Here is an 8916-nt window from a genome sequence, read left to right as displayed (position 1 = left end):
TGGTCCAAAAATATGATGTGTTGATGATATCTTTTGATAATGAATTGAAGCGGGCCATCCTATAATTTTATCCATCACGTGATATTTTTGAATCTTTCAATTTGATTAGTTGTATTCGCTTACTTGGTCCAAACATTTGGCTTCACTAATGCCTATATATAACTCTGGCTCACTAGCCAAATCTTCAAAACAGTTTGTGGGTAATAAACAATACTTTTGTCGTCTTTATTCTTTAAGCCATAATGGTGAGTGGAAATTCCAACCAAATATTCATTTTTTGGACGCTTCTCTTGCTTGCCACTAGTGCCTCCTTGGTGCATGGCCATAAAAGGCACAAGAGTTGGATTTTATTCCACTACGTGTCCTCAAGCTGAATCCATTGTTAGCTCAACAGTTCAAAGCCATTTCAATTCTGATCACACTGTGGCTGCTGGATTGTTGAGAATGCATTTTCATGACAGTTTCATGCGGGGTTGTGATGCTTCTGTCCTTATTGACGGTCCTAACACTCAGAAAAAAGCTGAAGCTAACCTTGGACTCAGAGGATATGAAGTTATTGATGATGCCTAGACTCAGCTTGAAGCTGCATGTCCTGGCATTGTTTCTTGTGCTGATATTCTTGCCCTTGCTGCCCGTGATTCTGTTGTTTTGGTAATTATTTTATAGAAAGAGTTACCTCCAAACTAGTTCGGAGGTCAATTCCTCCAATCAATTATGTGATGATTAACAAAATTACTTATCATTTTAATCATATGACTTGTTTAATGAATCATGTAGCTTTGTTTAAACTTGTAAATTGTTTTATAAGTCGTCACGTAATAGCTGAGAGGAAATTTTTTCAAATCAGTAGGAAGAAAAACTTTATTCTCATCCTATTTGGTGGTATAAGACGAAGGAAAAGTAGAAATAGAATGTGGAATATATTTTTATTTTTATTTTTATTTTCTTATTTTTTCAATAATTAACTGTGCTTCTGGACTTATCATGCAGGTTAATGGATCAAGTTGGGCTGTTCCCACAGGACGCGGAGACGGAAGGGTTTCATTGGTATCTGATGCTGACAATTTGCCAGCATTCAATGACTCCATCGATGTGCAAAAGCAAAAGTTTTCTGCTTTGGGTCTCAATACTCAAGATCTTGTGGCCCTCGTTGGTAATTTAACTTAATTTTCTTTAACTCAAGCTGGCAAGGTTTTGTAACAAAAGTGAGGAAGAGAAGTGCTACTAAACAATGAAACCATGATTATTGTTGGTAATGACTAATGAGACAGTAATCAACAAGTTGAATTAGAAAATGAAAATAACACACAAAAAAGGTAATGCAACAGATAACCATAAATTTTGCTGTATAAAACTTACAAGTTGATAGGTTACTAATATAAACACACACACACAAAATTCAAGAATTCATTTTGTTGAAATGACACTGATCTTATTTTACCATGTTAGTATGTAATCTTTTAGCAATAATATTTTTTTCCCCAAAAGTCTCGACAATTTCACACTTCTAACCATTACAGTTAGATCCGAGAGAGGTATTGTTTAGCAAGGAGTAGCTAACAAACTATACATGGGCTTTAGCTGCATGGGACCGGTCTAGTAACAAGAATCTCTTAGTTTTTGTGTCTTAAAGAAGAAAGGCAAAAATTTCTCTTTTGAGATTGTGGCCCATCGTGGAGCCCTTTCTCACTTAATTAGTGAGATGAGTATTAAATTATATATATATATATATATATATATTTTTTTTTTTTGGGGGTGGGTGGGGTTTGGATTGATTGTGAATAAGATGTATTACATTGAGCATAAATATAGGCCATAATTTGATTAAGACAAAAATCAATTATTGCAAAAGAAAACAAATATGAGACACACACACACAAGACCCTTGATGAGCAAGGCGATCTTGCTATATAGCCTTTTTAATTTCACACCATGGACCCTTTTTTTATTTTATATATATATATATATATATATAAAAGATAGAAATTATATTTCAGCATAATCTAAGTGTATATGTGTGGAAAGTTTGCTCCTATAGACTTAAATTTCGGCCCTTACCCCCTACACCCCACAAGTATTTATACTTGTGAAGTGACAACTGCATCAAGGTGCGTGGTGATCACACTATGGACCCTTATTACAAAGGTTTTGTTTTTTATTTTTTTGTTTTGTTTTGTTTTTTTTTGTTTGTTTTTTTTTTATTATAAATTTCATCAAATACTTTTACATAACCAAAGGTAACATTTTTTTTTCTCTTTCTAATAGGACACACCATAGGAACTTCAGCTTGCTAGTTCTTTCAATACAGAATGTACAATTTCACTAAAGTAAGAGATGGTGCTGTTGACCCATCCATCAACCTTGCATTTCTTCCTCAACTCCGAGAACTCTGCCCACAATATGGAGATGTTTCAAAGTGAGTTGCACTGGACACTCATAGCCCTAATAGGTTTGATACCTCTTATTTTAGAAATCTAAGAATTGGGCAAGGGATTCTTGAGTCTGATCAAATGTTGTGGAATGATGCTTCAACAAAAGCCATTGTCCAACACTTGTTGCTTGGTTTGAATTTCAAAGTGGAATTTGGGAATTCCATGATTAAAATGAGTAACATTGGTGTGAAGATAGGCAATGCTAGTGAAATTCCCAGAGTGTGTTCCAAAATTAATTGATGATATAATCCTATAAGATCAACTCACTTGGTGGTATTGTGTGTGTGTGATGGACTCAATCAAACGAGTGAGTGACAATTCAATATGAAAGTAGGCATGAAATTTTGCCTACAAAAGTATTGTAACTTATAAAGTACCCTTATTTCCAAAATTAAAAGGAGAGGGATTGAAAAAGAGTATTGCAACTAATAAATTACCCTTACCTCCAAAATTAAATGGAAAGAAAATAAATGAAGTGTGAAGAAGAGATTGATAAAGAGGCATCCTATTTGACCCATTGCTTGTGGTGGAATGCTGGCTTTAAAGTCGAGATATTTTGTACTAGACTTGTTGTGGCTAGTTAATATTATTGTAAGCACTAAATTTTAAGTTGGGAAATCAAATAATCGAAATAGTTTCATAAATGAATATTTGTATTGATGAATGAGTAGGCACAATTTTTTGAAATTAACTTTCATTATAACATAATACTCCTTTGATTTGATCTCTTTGAATAAATCTTTGATTTAAGTATAATCTCAATTCAAACACTAGATGCTCCTTAATTTTATTGGGAAATGGATCCAGAGATCTTTGGAAAGAAATTATGATGAATTTCTAACTATATGTTTTTTAGAAATCCTTCGCTCTTCGTGTTATTCTTGTGTTCTTTGTCTTCAAAGATTGTAATGGAAGTTCTTTTGGACTTTAGGCTTGAATCCATAGAATTTCATTAACTTGCAATCTCTTGAAGTTTTCTAACAATTTTGAATTTGATTCTAGTGCACTTTTAGATCTAGGAGGATGACTTGAATGATTTATATTTGAAGGTTGGAGTTCTTGAAGTCTTTAAAGCTTGATTCCTACAGAGTTTTGAAACTTCTAAATGTGGTCTCACAAGATTGAGGAGGAACTCTATTTACAAGAGTCTTGGGAAGTTGTGATGACACATGATTCGCTATCATTGATGACATGTGTCATAATTTAGCGTCTTGTTCTTCAAGAGACACATGACATAATTTAACTAGCCAAAGTTTCTTAATTTAAAATATCACATGGCAACATTTAATTAGACCCCTAATGTCACTTAAATTAATATATTAACATATGTTGATGTGCGATTGGCTCTTGGGTGTTCTTTATAATTCTTATTCAAGAACGATTGAAATATTTTCATTGGTCTCTGAGTAGTGACAGTGGAATCCACTAAGTATATATCACTTGGCTTCTTGTAATTGGCCGCTTTAAACGTACTAGGTAGAGTTGAATATGACCATTTGTGATTGGTTGGAATTTTCTAATCTTTACAATGTCTCCATGAAAAAAAGAAGAAGAAGAAGAAGAAGAAAAAAAAAAGAAGAAAATGCATCCTATTGTCTCAATGCCTCAATGGAAGAAATGCTTTAAAATATATATATGATTAAAGTAAAGTTACAAATACAATATATTTTACAATAAATTTCAGAACTATTGATGAGTACAACTGGTAGAATGTTTTTATTTTCTTATCATAGGATTTCAGAACTAATGATGAGTTGGTAAATTGTTTTGAATCTCATATATATAGATCTACAGGACTCCAGACTTATTATACTGGTTGAAAAGGAGAACTGTAGAAGCTAGGCTGTACGTACCTCTTAAAATTTCTCTATCGCCTGTCTTTTTCGTACTTTTGAGTATATGACAGACCTCTCACCTCTGCCATCCTCCTCAAAACAATGCTTCCTAAAAGTTCTTATCACGCTATATAATACGCCAACAGCAACTTTTGACTAATTCACCATAATGCATGAGTGGCTCAATACTTAAGTGCAATCTATGGCGACTTGATATTTTTCCCTTCTGTATGAGAGTCGATGTCAACTAAATCATGTGGCCATTTTGCATAAACGTAATCACTATACGCCGTATAGCTAGGGTTGTCTCTTACTCCAATAATAAGTATTGAGAGACAAAATTAGAGTTTCATAATGTTTTGTATCAGGTGACATAATGAAATTGATAAAAATGATGTTAATAGTATGTACGTGTAAAAAGTATATTACTTTATTCACAATATAATTATTATAAAAAAAAAAAAATAAGAGTATTAATTTTTGTCCTTAACATTCGTCTTTTGAAAATTAAGATCTTGTTGTTTCTTGAATAATTCTTAGCTACGTATTCCCAGAGTATGGAAAATAATGTTTTCTCTTGTCACATTTATAATAAGATTTACCATGATTATGAGAGGAGAGAGCACAATTTTTTTGTGCTCCAAAATACTTAAGAATTTTCTATTGTTTTCTGAATTATTTGAATTAATGAACGTAACTTAATAAACTTACTAACATGAATGTCTCAATGTCCTAAAAAGTTAGGACTTTTTATCTTTACATGTAAAGCATGTGATAGCTGCACCTATATACAACTCTGCCGAAATATTGGTGGTGCTAAAAAACTAAATTGCTAAAAATTTTTAGCACCACTAATTACAAAAATTAGAGCACATTAGTGGAGTTAAATGTATACTCCTATATTTTAGCTTTTCAGTGCACAGACAAAGATAGATGTGTACGGTAGCTCAAAGGATTAAAAAAAAAAAAAAATATTTGCGTTCACATTGATAAAGATTATTTAAATATATTTCTTTTCATTTTCTCCTTTATTCCCGTTGCAACTCAGTTCTCTTCCTCAACCTTAGATTTTTTTTGAAATCAAATTTCTCTCCCTCAACCTCACTTTCCTAGCTGCTGACTGTCCAGCTCTAGTCATCTCTTCCTTCACTCGCCGCCGATCTCCCCTGTACTCTTCTCCTTTTTTTTTTTTTTCTTTTTTTTTTTTTCCAGATTGGCGTGTTGGTTTGTTGGTTGTGGGTATAGATTGGTTTGCTGGGTTTTATGGGTCAGATTGGTTTGCTGGGTTTCATGGGTCAGATCGGCGTGTGGTTTGTGGCTAGTTGTGGCTTGTGGCTTGTGATGTGTTGGTTGTGGCCTGTGATGGGTGTTGTGGATAACCGTTGTTGAGGTGGGTTTGTGGTGGTGATAATTAATTTTATTTTATTTTAATTTGAGTTGTGGGGGGCTAGTTGTGGTTGCGGTAGTGGGTGGTGGGTGGTTGTGATTGGGTTGGTTGTGCTGATGGAGTTGGTTGGGTTTGGGGTTGCTGGGTCTATGTTTGGCTGATTTGGGGTTGCTGGGTTTGGGGTTGTTGGGTTTGATGGTGGTGTCATTGCTTGAGGATAGCGAAGAATAGAGAAAAAAAAAAAGATGAATGGTATATTGTAGTGGATATATTATTTTATTGTGTTATTTATATTATTTTATTGGGTTGAAAGCTAAAATAAAACCATTGATGTTAAGTATTTTGTAAAGTGAGAAGCTATAATAGATAAAATAGCTTTTGATGGAGCAAAATAGCTAAAATTATAGCTTCGCCAATGTGGATGGTCTAAAAAATGTGCAAAGTCACAATGAAAGTAAAAAATTATTCGTGGGTTCCAGTTAACTCAACTGATAAAGTCTCTGATGGTTAAATAAAAGATCTGGGGTTCAGTCTTCACCTACACCAAAAATTGATTGGTGTCTTGGTCTGATGATTCTTAATTTGATGATAAATAACTATCATTAGGAGCGGACACCATAGGTTGAAACTCTCTTTCAAAAAAGTCAAATTATTCTACTTAAAATAATCGAAATAAGTAATATAGTTCATCAATGGTCATTCTACAATAATAATCAACAGCCTAAAAAAAAACCTCCTAACAAGACCCATGTGCAACTAGGAGAAAAATCCATAATATTCCAAAACTAAAACCATTAGGGGCCGCTTGGTAGAAGAGTTTGAGTAATGTTGTTTGTAATTTTTTGAAATATGTATGGGTGAAAAAGTGTGTAGAAATGTGTCTAATATTGTTTAAAAACTAAAAATATGTTGTTTAGCTATACCAAACAAGCCCTAGTCATTGAAACACCATTCTTTGTTTAGTGCTCCAAAAAAAAGAAACACCATTCTATGACATTTAATTACTAATGCAAATCCTAAGACTTTTCCTGCACTACCCTTACCCTGTTTCATTCTTTGTTTAGCACCCCCAAAAAAAGAAACACCATTCTATGACATTTAATTACTAATGCAAATCCTAAGAGCCTGTTTGGTAACGTTGTTCTAGTAACGTTATTTGTATTTTTTAGAAATATGTGTGGATGAAAAAATATGTGAAAATACATGTAATGTTATTTAAATACTGAAAACTGTTGTTTAAACTCACCAACCAAACAGCCCCTAAAGCTTTTCATGCACCACCTCTGCCCTAGAATCTCATCAAAATAGAAATGGAGTGATGAGTTTTCTGTCCAAAAGGTGCGTACACCACAAATTGGATGCGTACGCATCATATACCTGACATATGCACCTTTTGTAAGTTTGAGTGAACAAAATACATCTAATCCTGAAATTCTTTTATTTTATTGTTTTTAAAAGCAATCCTGAAATTCTAAAATAGAAGAAAAAAGTAGGGAGGCTCAACGGTTCAGTAATAATGATAAAGGTTGAGGCTCTTGATCTCTCTCTGTAATTCTGTTGGTGTTTTGTGAATAAAAATTTCCAGTTCATCAAAAAAAAGAAAAAAAGAAGGGTAATAATAACCAAATGACCTAAACTAGCTATACAAACCATTAAAATAAATAAATAAATAACATACACAAAATTCGTAGGCTTGGAAAAAATCATTTTAGTTCATTTTGAACTACTGCTTACATGATTGAAAGTAGCTAACAATAATATCAAATATTTATCAGATGTTGAAAGAAATACTTACAGCTTTGAAATATTAAATATATATATATATATATATATATCCATAGACAGATCGAGGTCAAAGAATATGATACTATAGTGATTCAATTTCGAAAACATAATAACTCAATCGTCATTTATATCTAGGTTATAAATGACAATATCTCAGTTGGCATTGAGTTTTATTTAAGAGTCCAAACCAGTAGGTTCTTTGATAGAGATGTGTCCTATACTCCTAAATATGCCTGACAGGATGAAATGTTTTTACTCTATAAAATTTTTCTCGCAACTAAATTGCATGAATTTTCTCCAACTCATTACGTGACACTCATAAAATTATACACATGTATTAAATTACATAATTTATAAAATTATTTAAACAAATTACATAAATATTAAATAAATCATATCTAAAAACTACACATAAGTAGTTTATAAAATTGTCACCTAATAAGTTGCTAACTAAGGGAGAGGCTTGGGTCTACTGCATATTGTGCATTGGACCCAATAGGATATTGAAACGTGAAAATTCCTAATTATATGACAATATCCTATCAGGTTTAGTGCACAAAACACTGAACCTAAGCTAAAACCAGTGACTATATCCCCTATAGAATGCTTGCTATCATGCTATAGGCCAACAACTAACTTTGACTAATTGACAAACAGTATTTGATAGATGGTACGTACACATGGATGGCTAAGTGAAATATATCCAGTAAGGGGTTCAGAGATATATGGCGACATATATATCTTTATTCCTTGCTAAAAATCTATGAAAGAACATTCAAAATAAGGCTGTGTTTGGTTGAATGTAAAAATATTTTCCAAGTGTAAAATATTTTCAGGTGAAAATATTTTCCGGAAAGGAAAATATTTTTTTAGTGTTTGGTTGCATTTTGAAAATTGTATTAGAAAATATTTTCAAGTGTTTGGTAATATTCTGAAAAATACAAATTTTCTATTGGTTTCTCACATTTTCTTAGCTTCCAAACAAATTTATAATAGAAAATTGCAAGATGTAAACTTTTTAAAGAAACAAAAATCAAAATAAAACCATTAAACTTTCAAACTTGGTCAAACAGAGAGGGGGAGGAAGAAAGAGTGAGAGATTGAGGGAAAGAGTGTGGTATATCGAGAGAGGTTGAAATCGGGTCAAGGCTCCGATCTGTGTTTGGCATTGATGACGAGCTTCAGCGGTGACGAGAATGAGATGACAAGGCTCCGATCTGTGTTTGGAGGTGACTTTTCAATCTGTAAAACTTGATTTGAAGGTATGGGTTGGTTCGAACAAGGGATGGGTTGATGGAGGTGGGTTGGTGAGGACGAGGATGAGGGATGGGTCGGTGAGGATGAGGGATGGGTCATCGGAGGACGAGGACAAGGGATGTGTCGGCGGAGTGGCTTGCATGCGATGGTGGGGCCGTGTGTCGAGGGGTGGTTCTGGTCATCACTGGCAAGGATGGGTTTGAACAAGGACGATGATCTG

At 33.4% G+C, this 8916-nt stretch overlaps 1 pseudogene; it reads left to right on the top strand.

Annotated features, from left to right (window-relative positions):
- The first annotated feature begins 236 nt into the window (after nt 1–236).
- Nucleotides 237–2672, top strand: LOC126704570 (cationic peroxidase 2-like; annotated as a pseudogene).
- The last annotated feature ends 6244 nt before the right edge of the window (nt 2673–8916 follow it).

Source organism: Quercus robur, chromosome 11, assembly GCF_932294415.1.
Source record: "Quercus robur chromosome 11, dhQueRobu3.1, whole genome shotgun sequence".
NCBI classification, from domain to species: domain Eukaryota; kingdom Viridiplantae; phylum Streptophyta; class Magnoliopsida; order Fagales; family Fagaceae; genus Quercus; species Quercus robur.
The sequence above is the reverse complement of the archived record's forward strand: the minus strand, read 5'-3'. Positions and strand labels throughout refer to the sequence as shown.